This window comes from Hyla sarda, chromosome 11 (assembly GCF_029499605.1).
Source record: "Hyla sarda isolate aHylSar1 chromosome 11, aHylSar1.hap1, whole genome shotgun sequence".
Classification (NCBI taxonomy): domain Eukaryota; kingdom Metazoa; phylum Chordata; class Amphibia; order Anura; family Hylidae; genus Hyla; species Hyla sarda.
This window is the reverse complement of record NC_079199.1, coordinates 34,593,149-34,612,934: the sequence shown is the minus strand read 5'-3', so window position 1 is coordinate 34,612,934 and position 19,786 is coordinate 34,593,149. Positions and strand designations below refer to the sequence as shown.

The 19,786-nt window shown below is 41.0% G+C and overlaps 1 protein-coding gene across 5 annotated transcripts in view; it reads left to right on the top strand.

Moving 5' to 3' along the window:
- The window catches only part of MIPOL1 (mirror-image polydactyly 1), a 339,635-nt gene that overhangs the window by 123,157 nt on the left and 196,692 nt on the right, over nt 1-19,786 (top strand). The window lies entirely within an intron of this gene.

Below are 19,786 nucleotides of genomic sequence, written 5' to 3'. Positions count from 1 at the left end.
CATTTATCATAGCGGTGGCCTAACTGCAGCCCCTCCCACCTTCCTCATTTATTCTAGGGCCACTGTGATGAAGTTCCTTGCACCCTCAACAATTTTCCGTCCGCTCCTCCCCTCAGGTCTCTGGACAATTCCGAACCGGCTCTTCAATATAAGTTTCTTACCTCCACCTCCCCGATCTGTATTACTGGCTACTGTATGTGTGCTGGTGCTACAGCGCAGCTTCACATCACCGGCTATCTTGGCTGTGTCAATTGTCTCCTAAAGTTTATTATTAGCAAATATATATGGCATCACAAAAAAAAAAAATTCTGGGGTGCCAACATTTACGGCCATGACTATATATATATATATATATATATATATATATATATATATATATATATATATGTATATAGATGCAAATCAAAAAATGTTGCAGTATCTTGTAATACCTTTTTTATTGGACTAACAAAATTTTGTAGAGACAAGCTTTCGGGATTCCTCCCTTTATCAAGTCAAAATTTGTAAAATGTAACATGTGTCTTCTACTTGTGAGCTTAGATTTGCTTTAGACTTGATAAAGGAAGGAATCCCGAAAGCTTGTCTCTACAAAATTTTGTTAGTCCAATAAAAAAGGTATTACAAGATACTGCAACATTTTTTGATTTGCATCTATATATATATATATATATATATATAGTCATGGTCGTAAATGTTGGTACCCCGGAAATTTTTCTAGAAAATGAAGTATTACTCACAGAAAAGGATTGCAGTAACACATGTTTTGCTATACACATGTTTATTCACTTTGTGTGAATAGGAACTAAACTAAAAATGGAGGAAAAAAGCTAATTGGACATAATGTTACACCAAACTCCAAAAATGATCTGGACAAAATTATTGCCACCCTTAACTTAATATTTGGTTGCACACCTTTTGGAAAAAAAATAACTGAAATCAGTCTCTTCTTATAACCATCAATAAGCTTCTTACACCTCTCAGCCTGAATGTTACACCACTCTTCCTTTCCAAACTGCTTTAGGTCTCTCTTATTGGAAGGTGCCTTTTCCCAACAGCAATTTTAAGATATCTCCACAGGTGTTCAATGGGATTTAGATCTGGGCTCACTAGAGATGAGCGAACTTACAGTAAATTAGATTTGTCACGAACTTCTCGGCTCGGCAGTTGATGACTTTTCCTGCATAAATTAGTTCAGCTTTCAGGTGCTCCGGTGGGCTGGAAAAGGTGGATACAGTCCTAGGAGACTATTTCCTAGGAATGTATCCACCTTTTCCAGCCCACCGGAGCACCTGAAAGCTGAACTAATTTATGCAGGATAAGTCATCAACTGCCGAGCCGAGAAGTTCGTGACGAATCGAATTTACTGTAAGTTCGCTCATCTCTACTGTTCACTTCAGAACTCTTCAACACTTTGTTGCCATACATTTCTTGGTGCTTTTTGACGTATGTTTGGGGTCATTGTCCTGCTGGAAGACCCAAGATCTTGGACACAAACCCAGCTTTCTGACACTGGGCAGTACAGTGTGACCCAAAATCCGTTGGTAATCCTCAGATTTCATGATACCTTGCACACATTCAAGGCACCCAGTGCTAGAGGCAGCAAAACAACCCCAAAACATCATTGAACCTCCACCATATTTCACTGTAGGTACTGTGTTCTTTTCTTTGTAGGCCTCATTCCATTTTCGGTAAACAGTAGAATGATGTGCTTTACCAAAAAAGCTCTATCTTGGTCTCATCTGTCCACAAGACGTTTTCCCAGAAGGATTTTGGCTTACTCAAGTTCATTTTGGCAAAATGTAGTCTTGCTTTTTTATGTCTCTGTGTCAGCAGTGGGGTCCTCCTGTCATAGCGTTTCATTTCCTTAAAATGTTGATGGATGGCTCACGCTGACACTGATGCTCCCTGAGCCTGCAGGACAGCTTGAATGTCTTTGGAACTTGTTTGGGGCTGCTTATCCACCATCCGAACTATCCTGCGTTGACACCTTTCATCAATTTTTCTCTTCCATGCCCAGGGAGATTAGCTACAGTGTCATGGGTTGCGAACTTCTTGATAATGTTGTGCACTGTAGACAAAAGCAAATCTAGATCTCTGGAGATGGACTTGTAGCCTTGAGATTGTTGATATTTTTCCACAATTTTGGTTCTCAAGTCCTCAGACAGTTCTCTTCTCCTCTTTCTGTTGTCCATGCTTAGCACACACAGACACACAATGCAAAGACTAAGTGAACTTCTCTCCTTTTTATCTGCTTTCAGGTGTGATTTTTATATTGCCCACACCTGTTACTTGCCCCAGGTGAGTTTAAAAGAGCATCACATGCTTGAATCTTATTTTCACACAATTTTGAAAGGGTGCCAATTATTTTGTCCGGCTTATTTTAGGAGTTTGGTGACATTATGTTCAATTTGCTTTTTTTCCTCCTTTTTTGGTTTAGTTCCAATACACACAAAGGGAATAAACATGTGTATAGCAAAACATGTGTTACTGCAATCCTTTTCTGTGAGAAATACTTCATTTTCTTGAAAAATTTCAAGGGTGCCAACATTTACGGCCATGACTGTGTGTATATATTTATATCAGTGTTTACAAAACAGTATTTAGATTTAGCAAAATTACAACTCCCAGCAAACTCGGACAGGATATGGATGACTGGGCATGCTGGGAGTTGTAGTTTTGAAACAGCATATATGTATATATAATTTTTCTTCATGTGTTTTCCAAACAGTGTGTGCCTGCTGTTTCAAAACTACAACTCCCAGCATGCCCAGTCATCCATATCCTGTCCGGGCATGCTGGGAGTTGTAATTTTGCACTGATATATATCTCAGTGTTTATCAAACAATGTTTTGAAAGCTTTTTGTAAAACTACAGCTCCCAGCATGCCCTACAGGATATGGATGACTGGTTTGGAAAACACTGATATATATATATATATATATATATATATATATGGAGAGAGATATGTACATTAGTGTTTACATACAAGTGTTTTAGAGAGTGTCTCTAGTTGTTGCAAAACTACAACTCCCAGCATGGCCGGACAGCAAAACCCTGGGCATGCGGGGAGTTGTAATTTTACAAAAAGCTTTACAAAAAGCTTTCAATACAATGTTTGGTAAACACTGATATATATGTGTGTACATATATAAATGCATATAGCCATGTAAAAATATTTCTTACATTATTATTACATCAACATTATTATACTCGTGTATCTCCAAATAAATAAAGATCTGTGTGTGTAAAAGTACAGTGGTCCCTCAACATACGATGGTAATCCGTTCCAAATGGACCATCGTTTGTTGAAACCATCGCATGTTGGGGGATCCGTGCAATTTAAAGTATAGGACAGTGGTCTACAACCTGCGGACCTCCAGATGTTGCTAAACTACAACACCCAGCATGACCGGACAGCCGTTGGCTGTCCGTGCATGCTGGGTGTTGTAGTTTTGCAACATCTGGAGGTCCGCAGGTTGAAGACCACTGGTATTGGAGGTTATACTCACGTGTCCCCGCCGCTCCAGACCGTCACCGCTGCCCGGGATGTCGCCGTCCATCGCTGTGGCCGCGTCCCCGGGGTGTCCCCGACGCTCCAGCAAGGCCTCTGCTTCCCCGGCATCCGCGCTCTCCGTCGCCGCCATCACGTCTCTACGCACGCTGCTCCTATTGGATGACGGGACGGCGTGCGCAGCGACGTGATGACTACGATGGAGAGCGCCGACGATGCAGAGGATCCCGAAGAGTACGCGCCGGAGCCCCGAGGACAGGTAAGTGATCGTCAGCGGACCACATGGGGCACCGTAAACGGCTATCCGGTGGCAGCTGAAGCAGTCTGTGCTGCCGGATAGCCGTTTAAGCGATGGCCCCGACATACAAAAGCATCGTATGTTGATGCCTTCAACATGCGATGGCCTCTGAGAGGCCATTGTATGTTGAAATGATCATATGTCGGGGCGATTGTAGGCCGAGGGGGTCACTGTATAGTATGCAATTGCTATAAAGGTATACTCTTGGATATAAATGTGTATATGTCTCTGGGTGTTTGAGTGTGGTTAGGCTTCTTTCATACTGCTGTGAGCACACGGCAGTGTGACGGCCGCCGGGGGAGCCCGGGGAAATAACGGGAGAAGAATTACTGCTTGTTCCCGTCTTTTTCTCTAGCTAATCCCATTTAAAAATTGCGGCACCCGGCGGCCCTCATAATATTAAATGGGTGCAGTCGGGACCTTGTTGCTCCCCGTCACAAAAACGACCGTTAAGTTCATCAGGAAAGAAAAAAAGAGACTAGAATGGCTGTTCTCGGCGGGTAGCAACGGCAATGTGTAAGGGGCCTTAGTGTGAGGATGATGGGAGTGAGAAAACTGTCAGGATGATGGAAGTCAGGCAGGTGGGAGGATCAGAGGCCGCAGCAGCGCACGCAGTAGCTGGTAATACAGAGTAGGGAGGCGGAGGCAAGAAATGTATATTGAAGAGCCGGTTTGGAAATGTCCGGAGACCTGAGGGGGAGGAGCGGATGCAAATTTGGCTGGGGCGCATGGAACTCCATCACACCACCTTCACCACCTTAGGATCAGGCACGATGGTGGTGGTGCCTTCTGCCACATAGAGCAGTGGCTGCTTATAGTGGTGATGGGTAGCAGGAATGCCGTGTCATACCACGCACTGGTTCAGAACCTCAATATTACAACACCATTTTGTAAAAGTTGGGGGCATCTGTTTCTACGCAGTGAACGACACACTATCTCTATTTTCTAGGTCCATACGGTTACAACAATACCCAATTTATATAGGTTTATTTTTTTTTACTACTTTAGTTTTTGTTCAAAAATGAGCATGCTTAAAATTGTACTATTCTGATCCCTGTAACTCTTTTATTTTTCTGTACATGGGGATGTATGAGGGTCATTTTTTGCGCTGTGATTTGTAGTTTTTATCGGTACCATTTTTGTTTTGATGGGACTTTTCAATTGATTTTTAGATATTTTTTATGGTATTTGAAGTGACCAAAAATGTGCAGATCTGGTTAGTGCACTATTACGCCTTTTGGGGCCCCACTTTTAATTTTGCCCAGGGCCACGCTAAGCCTAAAACCGGCCTTGGTCGGCATGCAATCCATGCATTGTAGCACCGGAGATATCCAAGTGCTGTACTTTGGTTTTTAAGTCCTGAAGTAGAGTCCCCCTTTAATAGGTAAAAATGCTAATACACCAATTCACTGGCAGATATTTGTTGTTGGCATACCTCTGTTTGCATATGCTTATTTATTAGCCATATTCAACAATATAGCAAGGAAAACAAAAGGCAAATTTACCAAGTCAGAAAGCAATGAGGCAAAGTACGGTAAGTAGGTCAGAAAGAACACCCGGTTAAGACTCACTGACTGGGGTTCACTGGCTGCATATTCTTCTTCTACCAATTATACTTTTCATAGTGTCTTGTACATTGTAGTCTTCGGCATTCCATACAACCACATGGGGAAATACTGGTCCTTATTGCTATACAGTGGTCCCTCAAGTTACAATATTAATTGGTTCTGGGATGACCATTGTATGTTGAAACCATTGTATGTTGAGACCAGAACTCTATGGAAACCTGGTAATTGGTTCTAAAGGCACCAAAATGTCATCCAAAAAATAGAAAAGAGTGAGGATTAAAGAAAAATAAGTAGATCACTAATCTAGATAAAGCAAATCCTTACATATAAAAGTAAGAAAGATCTGCTGGGAGCTGTAAATCACGGTCTGTCAGTGTTTCCCAAGCAGGGAGCCTCCAGCTGTTGCAAAACTACAACTCCCAGAATGCCCGGACAGCCAAAGGCTGTCCGGGCATGCTGGGAGTTGTAGTTTTGCAACAGCTAAGGCCACCCTGCTTGGGAAACACTGGTCTATGTAGAGGACAGGAGCTTCTTTGGGGTCCTGTACAGTACACAGTGTCCCAAAAAAGTAATGGAGTCACCCTCACCTGGTGTCCAAAGGAGCAGCTAACCCTGATACAGGTAAAGAGTACAGAACATGTAATACCAGACACCAGTCAGTGCATGCGCTTCAGTAATACAGGGGTTTTACCAGTGAATGCCCATTTTGATTGGTCGATTCTTCCAGCCACTTTTCACAGATCTGGACTGTCTGTACATTGTATGTTGAGTCTGGTTTCAACTTACGATGGTCCAGAAAAGACCATTGTATGTTGAAACTATTGTATGTTGAGGCCATTGTAAGTTGAGGGATCACTGAATATACATAGACGCACTGGCACTTTATTAGGTACACCTTGGTAGTACTGAGTTGGACCCCCTTTGCCTTCATTCTTTATGGCATCCTTTCTATAAGGTGCTGAAGACATTCCTCCAAGATACAAGACAGGATGGGTCCATGGTTTTATGTTGTTAATGACAAATTCTGATCCTGCCATCTGAATGTTTCGGCTGGTATTGAGACTCATCAGACCAGGCAGCAGTGTTCCTTTTTGAGTAGCCTGAGTGATTTGTAGCTTCAGTTTTCTGTTTTTGGCTGACAGGAGTGGCACCTAGCGTGGTCTTAAGCTGCTCTGGACTCAACATGGTATTTCCATTCACTCAACTGCCGCTTATTGGATAGATAATCTTTTCTGGATCATTATCTGTAAACCCTAGAGATGGTTGTGTGTGAAAATCCCAATTGATGATCAGTTTCTGAAATACTCAGACCAACCCGTCTAGCACCAACAACCATGCCACTTTCAAAGTCACTTATATACCCTTCCCCATTCTGATACTCAGTTTGAACTTTATCAAATTGTCTTGACCACGTCTACGTGCCTAAATGCATTGAGTTGCTGCCATGCGATTGGCTGATTAGCTATCTGTGTTAACTAGTAATTGAACAAGTGTACCTAATAAAGTGGCGAATGAGTGTAGATATGTTTCTTAAACACCTAGGTGTAGAAGCGAGTAGCACTCACCACAGCGCAGGAATAAGTTTAAAGCTTCTTTATTAATGAAAGCTGAACATACAGAAATGTACAGACAGAAGTGCACAGAAGACGCTAAGAGGCAAAATAGGTAACCGCTGTTTCACGTGTAACACGCACATCATCAGCCCAACAGTATTCACTTCTACTCCTAGGTGTTTCTGTATGGGACCTGCCTTTCTATGAGTTGCTGCACCACCTGCAGAGACGCGTATACTTTATACTGTGTTTCTTGAGCGTAGCGTCATGCCCCTGCTTCTACCTTGCAGTGTATATACGTTTTTTTTTTCCTGAAAGAAATAAAATACAAAAGGCCCATAATAAGCTGCAATTCTGAGGCACCATAATATGGCACACTGTGTATGGGACTCTTATATACGGAGCGATGTTGACATTGTGTGCCTCTGTATAGTTGTGTACACATAGTTGTATCGTGTACATAACACCTTACAGTTAGTCTTTGGCAAACAATATTTCTTTTTGAATGGTGACCTAGTGGGGAGCTGATAACGAAGCTCACATTAAGGCCCTTTATCATCTTTACTTATTGCACATTGTTATACAGTTTGTCCGCGATGTGTAATAGTGGATCATTATTCTGTTGGGATGCTCCTATTTATGTGAGAACAGTTTTCTTCTACACAAGTCCTGAGCCTCAGTCCAAAACCTACATAGCTGAGGTAAACGCCATACTGTCTGCCTGTCCATTCCAGATGGTGGTCGTGGATCAATCAGCAGATTAGATCTTCCTGAAATGCCTGGTCTGATGAGCGCCCTGCTCAACATATAGAGCTCCTATGGAAGAGGCGGCTGCAGACATTAGATGATAGAACGTATGTCCAGGGGTCAAGTGCTGGGAAAAAAAGTGTGGGAACTCACCCAAGATTCCCACTCAAGGGCTGGTCCTGCTAATTGGAACAGTGTTTCTGCTGTTGGAAAAGTGCAGGAACTCCGTTCCCATGCGTTCCTGCAGGACTTGAGCCCTGCGTACGTCCCATCAGTGGAGACAAGGGAATACCTGTGCCCATGTTAGCTTATGCTGAGCTACAATAGAGCAGATTCTGGGAATCCGTGAGGCCTTGAAGAGCAGTTCTTGAGGTTGTAAGAAATGAATTACTATATGCCAACCCCCAAAATGTCTAACATCCAGAAAGAAAACACAAGAATTTCTTTAGGTGATTTCAATCTTAAAGGGGTATTCCAGGAAAAAACTTTATATATATATATATATATATATATATATATATATATATATATATATCTCAATTGGCTCCAGAAAGTAAAACAGATTTGTAAATTACTTCTATTGAAAAATCTTAATCCTTTCAATAATTATCTGCTGCTGAAGTTGAGTTGTTCTTTTCTGTCTGGCAACAGTGCTCTCTACTGACATCTCTGTCTGTCTCGGGAACTGCACAGAGTAGAAGAGGTTTGCTATGGAGATTTGCTTCTACTCTGGACAGTTCCCGAGACAGGTGTCATCAGAGAGCACTTAGACAGAAAAGAACAACTCAACTTCAGAAGCTCATAAGTACTGAAAGGATTAAGATTTTTTAATAGAAGTAATTTACAAATCTGTTTAACTTTCTGGAGCCAGTTGGTATATAAAAAAAAGTTTTTTCCTGGAATACCCCTTTAAATGAAAGAAGAATCATTAGTCAATATGTTCCTGAGATGTTTTTATTTTCATTTGTTTCTCTTATACATTGTATCTCTTTATGATTTCAAATGGAAAGTGTCATTACAAAATTATTATTCATCTATGCCACACTCCTTAGTCGTACAGAAATCGATCACCAGCCACTATCTCACAATGTTAGCAGTCAGATTCCTCCTTTTATAGCATAGGTTCAGTTTAAAGGGGTTGTTCTCTTTTGACATTAAATTATTTTATTTTTTTAAAAGAATTGTTTCTCTAACAATAAAACATGAGCAAGAATACAGCTAGCCAGCACTACTAGCTAAAATCCACCCTCTTCGCAGTCTACATGCATGCGGATACTTTGTTGCATTGGATATAAAACTGGTTGTGCTCTACTTAAATAGAAGGAAAATCCATCCACAGTGGCAATCGCCAGTACTTTATTTCTGTATCCTTTATTCCGTCTTTAAAGTGGTACCCCAAAGGATAGGGGATAAGATGTCTGGTCGCAGGGGTCTCGCCGCTGGTGCACAGAGCGAACAGAGCGTGCCGTATGACTGGCGATGCAGGGCGGACGCTTGTGATGTCACGGCCAAGGCCCCTCAATGCAAGTCTATGGGAGGGGGTGTGACGGCATAGACTTGCATTGAGGGGCATGGTCGTAACATCACAAGCCTCCGGCGCTGCCCGCTGACTCTCTAAATGAATGCCGGGTGCAGCAGGGAGATCTTGGGGGTCCCCAGCGCTAGGCCTCCCCCGATCAAACATCTTATCCTTATCCTTTGGATAGGGGATAAGATGTCTATGGGCGGCGTACCTCTTTAAAGGGCTACTTAGGTGGAATTTTTTTTTTTAAATCAACTGGTGCCAAAAAGTTTAACAGATTTGTAAATTACTTCTATTAAAAAAAATCTTAATCCTTCCAGTACTTATTAGCTACTGTATACTACAGAGGAAATGCTTTTCTTTTTGGATTTCTCTTCTGTCACGACCACGGTGCTCTCTGCTGACCTCTGCTGTCCATTTTAGGAACTGTCCAGAGCAGGAGAAAATCCCCATAGCAAACATATGCTGCTCTGGACAGTTCCTAAAATGGACAGCAGAGGTCAGCAGAGAGCACTGTGGTTGTGACAGAAGAGAAATCCAAAAAGAAAAGCATTTCCTCTGTAGTATACAGCCCCTCAAAAGTACTGGAAGGATTAAGATTTTGTTTTTTTTAAAGAAGTAATATACAAATCTGTTTAACTTTCTGGCACCAGTTGATTTAAAAATAATAAAAAAAAAAAAACAATTCCACCGGAGTACCCCTTTAAGGTACAGGTTTACAAATAGCAGCCTCAGCCCTTCTTGGCGGGGATGCCAGTCTGTTCCACTTGAGCACCACTACATGCCATGACTGGCTGAGACTGCTATTTGTAAACCTCCTCTAAAAATAAATTTAGGGTCTCCTGCCCCTGGGTCCCTAAGAAGTCGTGTAATCTGTGGGTGACGTGTATTGCTACCATTTTCAAGATCTTTACAGATAGTAAATGGGAACATTTCGGTAAACATTATTGTGCTGACTTCTTAAAGTTGAAGTTTGTATACAATTGTGTTTAAATTGGTTATTTGAGACTTAGAATTGATGGTGTATCCAAAGGATTCCTTTTTAGGATTTGTTGTTAGATCAGAGGATGTCCCACAACTGGCACCCCCACTAATCAGCTGTCTGATGGGGCCGTGACACACGTGCAACCTCTGCAGCATCTTCATTGTTAACTAGTGTCGTCCTTCCATCCTTGATGCCGATCTAATATTGATGGCCCATCCAGAAGACAGTCTAAGGCTGTCCTGGCATGATGGGAGTTGTAGTTTTGCGACAGCTGGAGGCTTTCTGGTCGGGGAACACTGCCATAGAGGAAAAAAGTAATATGACTTATGATTCAGAGATGAGGGGGTGCCTAGTCTTATATATGGTTTATGGGCAATATTTTTGGGGTACATTTAAAGGAGCCCTAATGTCTGTTCACAATAAACAATGGAAGATGTCTATGCAAATACTGAGTAGATCCCATCTCTAACAGACTGTCCTGTACTGTGTCAATAGCATCACAGCCTCCGGAGCTGGCACTTGGTAATGATAACACAATAATGTACATATATAGTTTACATTCCATGTTAACCCAATTATAACCATAGACTTTTCAGTTACAGATGCAGCAGAGCCAAGTGTGTGATTTGGCACCAATCATTGTCTCTTTATTCTATGCTATGATATTGTTTTCATAATAACAAGTTTAGCTCTGCTATATTTTGCAGTCATTTGTGTCACATAGTGAGCACGTACCCTTTCAAGGTATGACTTTCTAGTAAACATCTTACATATGGCTTATGGGTAGGGTAACACGTACAGTACGTAACGGAACTCCGCAGCAAAACTTGAAGTAGCAGAAAAGTGAATAAGAGATTTTGGAAAATGTGGTACAGATTTCACACTCATAGCATCTCAGTTTAGATGTCGGAAACACTGGGAATTTAGTGCAGATTTTTTTCCCATTGACTTCAATGCAAAGTAAAAATCCACAATTCTTGCGCATTCACACTGTGGATGAGCTGCTATACTACCAGCGGAGATTTTAAAAGACATTGGGGTGAACTTATAAAACATCCGTGTCACACATTTTTGTAGAAGCCCCCAGTTTGCGCATACATTTGTACCTTTTTGCCTTTTTATACCAGTCAAAATATGTTTAAAAGACTGCACAGGACTTAAAGGGGTACTCTGGTGGAAAACAAATTACCGTAACTGGTGCCAGAAAATGAAACAGATTTGTTAATTACTTCTATTTAAAAATCTTAACCCCACGAGTACTTATCAGCTGCTGTATGCTACAGAGGAAGTTGTGTAGTTCTTTCCAATCTGACCACAGTGCTCTCTGCTGACACCTCTGTCCATGTCAGGAACTGTCTAGAGCAGGAGAGGTTTGCTATGGGGATTTGCTTCTACTCTGGCCAGTTCATAACACACAGAGAAGTGGTAGCAGAGAACACTGTGGTCAGTCAGGAAGGAAATTCAAAAAGAAAATAACTTCCTGTGGATCATACAGCAGCTGATAAGTACTGGAAGGATTAAGATTTTTTTTATTGAAGTCATTTACAAATCTGTTAAACTTTCTGGCACCAGTTGATTTTTTTTCCCAGCGCCCGGTAGGATGCCAAGTTCAGACCTGATGGCAGATCTAATTCCCCCCCCCCCTCCCCCGAAAACATTATAGGGGTCTTCTATTTGTTGCTTTTATTTCTTGCCCCACAGTCGAGCTGGGACGTGCTGATGGAATACGGACGCAAAACACATCTATATTTTATATATATATATATGTGTGTGTGTGTGTTCAGTCTGAAACTGGTGTACAAGGCATGCACACCAGTTTTATGAAACAAATTTGAGCCAAAACAATTTGGTTTTAAAAACTGCCATAACCTAAATAATAGGAGCAGTGGTCAGACTGGAAAGAACTTCACAACTTCCTCTGTAGTATACAGCAGCTCATAAGTACTGGAAGGATTAAGATTTTTAAATAGAAGTCATTTACAGATCTGTATAACTTTCTGGCACCAGTTGATTTGAAAAAAGTTCCACCATACCCCTTTAAAGCATACCTTTCATATCTCACCCAAAAAAGTTATATGTTACTTTATCCGAATCATGTACATATAATTTTTTATGTGTCTAGCACCTATATTTCTCACAAATACCTCTTTTCCCTTACTCACTTGCTCTGTCATTCTGTGCTTTGGAGTAAGTGTGTCCACACTCTGCATGACACAGCTTCCTCCCTGAGTCTGATGTGCTGGGTCACTTCATCCAATGACTGCAGGCTGTTCTGTAACCCCTGCTAATTTTTCATGCTGCAGTCTGATAGGACAGGAGTGAACACAGCTTCAGCTGGGACAAAGATGATGCTGCAGCCGGACAGGATTATGTTCTGGATGGTATGGGGATGCCAAGTTGTGTTTTTCATAAGCTATTACTTTGCCAAAATGCACAACATATATAAAAAGTTTTTGAATCTGACCGTGCCCATATAATTTAAAGGGGGCGTGGAATCTTACGTCAGCCAGATTTACTACAATTTACACAGTCCAAGCAAAAATCTTTCTCCTGCACCACCTGTAGGCCCCATTGCTTTGCTTGGTGTGACTTTCTACCTGACCACACTTCATAATAAATACAACGAGTTTGCATTGATCAGCCCCCTCTGAAGTTCCTGGGGATGTATTTTACCATTTTTAGATCCCGATATTAACTTTGATCACAGGATCTAAAGGGTTAATGCTGTGCCGTTATGACCTTTATCAAGCAAAAAAACACTCTGAAGTGCACGGCAGCCATGGAAGCGACTTATTTATTCAAAGGCTTGGTCACCTTTTTATTGTCAGACTATAATAATGATGAAGTCATTATGATTATGATGAAGTCATTATTATTATGATTATGATGAAGTCATTATTATTATGATGAAGTCATTATTATTATGATTATGATGAAGTCACTCCACTAAAGGTCCATTCTCTATAATGATGCAGGTCCGTCCCCACCTTCATCCCTTTGTGGTCAACAGCTCCTGTGTCCATGCATGGCTGTCAATGGAGGAGCATGTAATGGAACAGCATGTTTGTCTTGTTTTTTTTTTCATTTTAGTACTTTTGTTTAATGTACCTGTTGATATAAAAAAAAGTTTGATTTGTCATAGAGACATAACAAAAGTTTTTATTTGTTGGGGTCTGAGGGTCTAAACCCTGACTAAGCAGTAGGATGAGGCAGAAGTGTGCGCTCACCGGGTTCTCTTCAAGCCCTGTGTCATGTGATCAGGGCGGACTCATAATGTAAGTCTATAGGCCCATCTTGATCACATAGACACGTACCGGGGAGAGAAGTGTACGGCAATTTGGTTCTTTGACTGCTTGATCGGTCAGGCTCTTAACACTATGAAAATTCGGATCTCAGCGGTAACACCTCCACCGATCAGCTATTTATCATCTATCCTAGGAGAGGTGATATTTATTAATCTTGGGATATCCCTTTTAATCATTTTTTACACTGCAATAATCCTTTTGAATCAGTTTCTGAATCCTCTGGCAAAAAAGGCCGATATCGCCAAGGGCGGTTTCAGCTGGTCCCACGGTTCTCTGCAAAAGAAATGTTGTGTTGCATGGCACCAAATCGGAAGAATGGGCAGCCATGGGCAGGCTAAGGTCACCCAGGCCATCAGAACACTGTTTATTAAAGAGCCAGTAAAGGATTTAAATAACATGGCACCATACTTCCAGACACAGCACCACGACTGCTCATGGGTTGTATCTGGTAATTCAGCTCAATTGAAACAAATAGTGACGAGCCATAGTACCACACACACACCACTGTTCTTACAAGAGAGCAGCCATGTTTTTCTAAAAATTTGAAGCTCCTCTAATGATTATTTGCTAATCAAGTGGGGTCGCCAAGTAGTGGATCCCTTTAATAATGTCCATAAACAAATAATGCAGAGGTCACCTTTACGTTACAACCCCTTTATATACACAAATGGTCATGTGCAATTTTAGATGCATGAGTGGAGGGAAAAGATCTGGCAGCTTATCTTTTGTCTGCTTCTTATAGTATTTATATCATTACTTTATTATTATTTTCTGCAAAACCCACAAGTATGTAATATGAATGATTAATCCAGCCATTTACTAGCAAAGAAGTGTGACTCCAGGAAGACTGTTGTGAAATAATGTTAGGTTTGTGATTCTAGAAGTGCCAATTTCCTTGTAGGCCATGTAAAGGTGCCAGTGCAGGCGTGGTACCCACCAACACCGCAGTTCTTGTTACCCATTAACTCTAGTTCACATGAGCAAAACTTCTGTTAAAGTGCTATTTTCACATCAGCATTGATTTTGATGTAGTATTTTTATTGCAGTTGCAATGTGAAACCCCTTAAGGACGGCAGCTCTGTCACCCGTTAGGTCCCTCGTTCTACCTAGGCTTCTCTCCTGCTCTCTCTCTGCCTCTCGTAGTGGCCTCAGGGGTGCTCCCCGCAATGTCCAGCTTCTTGACCCTTTCTCTTCTCAAAACCAGCTACTGCACTGCACCAGGGGTGTAATTAAAGTGGGTGCAGAGGGCGCTACATAGCTTTTTCCTTCCAAAAACAGCCCCACACCTGACCTTAGGTTGTTCATGTTGTTACAATTTGGCTCTGTTCACTTTAATGGAACTGAGCTGCAGTACCACACAAACCAGGGACAGATGTGGTGCTATTTCTAGAAGAAAGCAGCTATGTTTTTCTAATCCTAAATAACCCTTTAAAGGGGCACTCCGCTGCTAAACGTTTGGAACAAAATGTTCCAAATGCTTAGAGCCGACGCCGGGAGCTCGTGACCTCATAGCCCTGCCCCTCATGATGTCACACCCCACCCCCTCAATTCAAGGCTATGGATTTGCATTGAGGGGACGGGGTGTGACATCATGAGGAGCAGGGTTATGACATCACGAGCTCCCGGCGTCAGCTCTAAGCATTTGGAACATTTTGTTCCATATGCTGAGCAGCGGAGTACCCCTTTAAGGTCTCTCAATCCCATATAAATGAACCATTATAGCTGAGAGGCTCTGGGGAGGGTTGGGAGGTCCCCCATACACATTAGATAGTCTGTCAGTCCCATGGAAATCTGCAGGTTGGCCAGACTTTTTTCCAATGTGTAAGGGGAACTTAAGTGTCATAGTCTTCAGGAGAGTCAGTCATGTATGACCACATTTTCGATATGTGGAATTTGATGGGGATCAGGTGGTGTCTGGGTTCCAGAGGTGGTAGGGGGTCCTGTACCTCAACAAATCTTAATTCAGCTCTAGTAACATACCACATTATGCAGAAAGAGGCATACAGTCTACGTAACACTACACATCTCTAAAGAAAGCTTTCTGACTTCAGAATGTGATTACCATATATTATGCAACATATGCAGTTTCTATTGATGTGCATGAGAAGACTACACATGATATATATGACTTCCCTTTTCCACAAGCGCATTTCCACATAAAAATCCATATACCATTGACTTCTATGGGAAAGTCTACACAATGCTACAAAATCTGTGTGGTTATTAAAAACTGCAACATAAATATTTAATCGTGGAAAAAAGAGGTGGTGTTACTTTTCTGCATGTTTTCACATGGATTTTCTGCACATTTCTTCTACAGTAAAATCAGCATGTTAAAGAGGTACTCCGGTGGAAAACTATTATTATTCTTTTTTTTTTATCAACTGGCGCCAGAAAGTTAGACAGATTTGTAAATTACTTCTATTAAAAAAAATATATGTTTTCTTTTTGGAGCACAGGGCTCTCTGCTGACATCTCTGTTCATTTTAGGAACTGTCCAGAGCAGCATATGTTTGCTATGGGGATTTTCTCCTACTCTGGACAGTTCTTAAAATGGACAGAGATGTCAGCAGAGAGCACTGTGTTCCAGAAAGAAAAGAACTTCCTCTGGAGCATTCAGCAGCTAATAAGTACTGGAAGGATTAAGATTTTTTTTAATAGAAGTAATTTACAAATCTGTTTAACGTTCCGGTACCAGTTGATTTAAAAAAAAAAGTTTTCCACCAGAGTACCCATTTAAGTGGAGATTTTGATGCAGAATTTACAGGGAACCTTTCAGACTGGCTATGGGCTTAGTATATAAGTTCTACTAGACTGCAGATCATATCTGCACAAGTGATGGACCACTGGACATAGCATAGCCAGCCTTAAAGGTGCGATTTAGTTTACTGTGTTAACAAGAGAAATTAATACCGTCCTAGCACTGCATGATTTGAGTCCCTGGCGGCGTAGTTTGTTACTGATGGTGGCCTTTGTTACTTTGGTCCCAGCTCTCTGCAGGTCATTCACTAGGTCCCCCTGTGTGGTTCTGGGATTTTTGTTCACCGTTCTTGTGATCACCACAGGGTGAAATCTTGCATGGAGCCCCAGATCCAGGGAGATTATCAATGGTCTTTTATGGCATTTTCTAATAATTGCTCCCACAGTTGATTTCTTCATAAAAAAAAAGCTGCTTGCATATTGCAGATTCAGTCTTCCCAGCTTGGTGCAGGTCTACAATTTTGTTTCTGGTGTCCTTCGACATCTCTTTGGTCTTGGCCATAGTGGAGTTTGGAGTGTGACTGTTTGAGGTTGTGGACAGGTGTCTTTTATACTGATAACAAGTTCAAACAGGAGCCATTAATACAGGTAACAAGTGGAGGACAGAGGAGACTCTTAAAGAAGAAGTTACAGGTCTGTGAGAGCCAGAAATCTTGCTTGTTTGTAGGTGACCAAATACTTAGATTCCACTATAATTTGCAAATAAATTCTATAAAAATCAGACAATGGGATTTTATGGATTTATTTTTCTCATTATGTGTCTCATAGTTGAGGTATACCTATGATGAATATTACAGGCCTCTCATCATTTTAAGTGGGAGAACTTGCACAATTGGTGGCTGACTAAATACTTTTTTGCCCCACTGTAGGTTGCACCATGGATAAGTCACAATGCCTTTGTGGTGGTCCAGGTGCTTACAATTGAATTAAAATATATTATATATAAAATAGACACTATAACATGTTATTAACCACCTAAAAGTTGAATTGTTTCTAAATAGGTTACTCTGTAATGTATTGGTATTACACAAATAGAACTGTAATATATGTAATGTAAATAAATGTGTGAGCAAAAATAAGATTTTAGGGGGCAGGTACTTTTCTGGACATCCTGTTAAACCTCCCAATGGAAAACACGACACGGATGATAACAGGGACCAATAGCCACTGTTCAGCAGCACATAACTGTAGATTAGACTTCACAATGATATAAATATTATACTATGTTGACTTTTATACTATTAGTATGTTGCCCCTTGTTTTTAGGCATTGCCTGGTTTCGCGATTTCTTTTGTTCTATTCCCCACTCTCTCCCTTCTTGCTGATGTCCCTCAATTCTTTTCCTACTTCTGTGTAGGATTAACCCCATAAGGATGAGGAATGAAGATTATGAGGCACGGAAGAAGCTCTTTGGAATATTAATCAGTTTAGAGCGTTTAATTCTGTTTGACTTTTGCAGACACATTTCTTATTAACCTTCTCTACAAAGCCAATCTTACACCGGTCGGAAAGGAAAAGAGAAAACCTGTTTCCATTGTAATTAAAAAAGAAAATACAGACTAAGGTTCCCGAATCATTTCTCCCATAGCTAATGAAATTAGGAGAGCGGCGCATGTAGCCATACGTATTGGGAAACAATATATCATGTTTATAATGCCTGGGAAGCCATGACACTGCTGTAAACCGCTCCCCGTTTCAGCAGGAGAAATGGCAGAATAATTTCAGGTTGTCGTAAGAAGCAGAAAATGGTTCACTTACTTCACATGGGGGGAGTGTAAGACCAGGTCTCACATACTATCCCCCCTCCAGGAAAGCATATAGGTAATAACCAGGAGAAGTCCTCACATATCAAAGGGTTTTAATTGCAACGCGTTTCGGACGTCATATGACCTCCGAAACGCGTTGCAATTAAAACCCTTTGATATGTGACCCCCACATATATGTGACCCCCACTCACACCGGGTGAGTAACACACACCTCATTACATATATTTTGGGATTAGAGCGCCTCCTTCTTTTTGTTAATATACTGTATCCCCCGTTTCAGAGAACGGCTGGCGCAGCCGACGCATCACGTATGGCAATTAGTCGGCTGTTGATGATGATAGAGAAAGGAATATGATGAAAAAGCTCAGAATATATTATTAAGGGTGCATTCACACGTACAGTATCCTGCGCATATTTGATGCTCCGGATTTGATGCTGCAGATTACAATGTAAACTAAATGCATCAAATCAGCAGCTTCAAATCCTGTGCATCAAATATGTGCAGGATACCGTACGTGTGAATACACCCTGAAGATTGATAATGATGTCTATGGATGACACATTGTATGAATGCTGTTTAAGTATAACTATACAATCTTATTTTTTATAACAACTATTTACAAAACAGCGGTACAGGAAAAAGTTTAATTCTATTTTACATTTATTTTCCTTTTTCTGGGTTGGAAAGGTGTTGTTCTGTCTTTAAGTTATGAAAATTTATGCGCCTTTTCAGCACACCATTGTTCTCCAACCTGTGGCTCTCCAACTGTTGAAAAACGACATAGCATTGTACATGCTACATCAGTGTTTCCCAACCTGGATGCCTCCAGCTTTTGCAAAACTACAACTCCCAGCAAGTCCGGAATGCCAACTTGTTGGGAGTTGTAGTTTTGCAACAGCTGTTGGCATCCAGGTTGGGCAACACTGTACTACATACTACATTCCTCCGGACTAATGTAGGGTAGGGTGCTGTTCCCAATCTAAGGTTGCTTTCACACTATAAAATTCATCCGTTTTAAAGATCCGTTTGATGTTCCGTTATGAAAACCCTGAAAATCGGCCATTAAACATCCATTAGAAAATCCCATTATAGTCTATGGGATTTTTACATTATCCGTTTTAATCCGTTATAGTCCGTTATTAATAACAGACGTTATTTTGTGACGGAATATAGTAATGGGAGAAATAGTGCATGCACGATTTCTTCCGTTCATTCTCCCGTCACAAAATAACGTCCATTATTCATAACGGTTTGACCTATATTTTATTTATCCACCTTCATTTATATACCATTGTTTGTATACAGGATATAGGGTTGCCACATCATGGTTTTGTACTCCATCCAATATATGTTACTGTAGGCATCACATGATTTTCAATTTGGGCATGATTAGAAGGTTAACTGTTTTTTGTTTTGGTTTTTTACTGTTTACTGAGTTTTTACTGTTTTAATGTCACTTGTATCTAATTGTTTTATTCATTGCTTAATAAAGATGTACAGTTCCTTAGACGTTATACGCATTTCTCTTTTTTGTAGATGCATGCATATTATAGCATAGGACCATTACTACAAGTGGTGTATTCTTTGTCAGCGTTTACAGTTTGGAGTTTGCTACACTGTATCCAGTCTACACAGTGTTCTGTTTTATGATGTAAGAACCCCCTCCCCACCACCACCACCACCACCATTACACACGTCTATGATTCACTCTGTAACACTGTGGCCTTTTAAACAAATCAAAGTTTAACCTGTTAGTAACCACGGAAATTA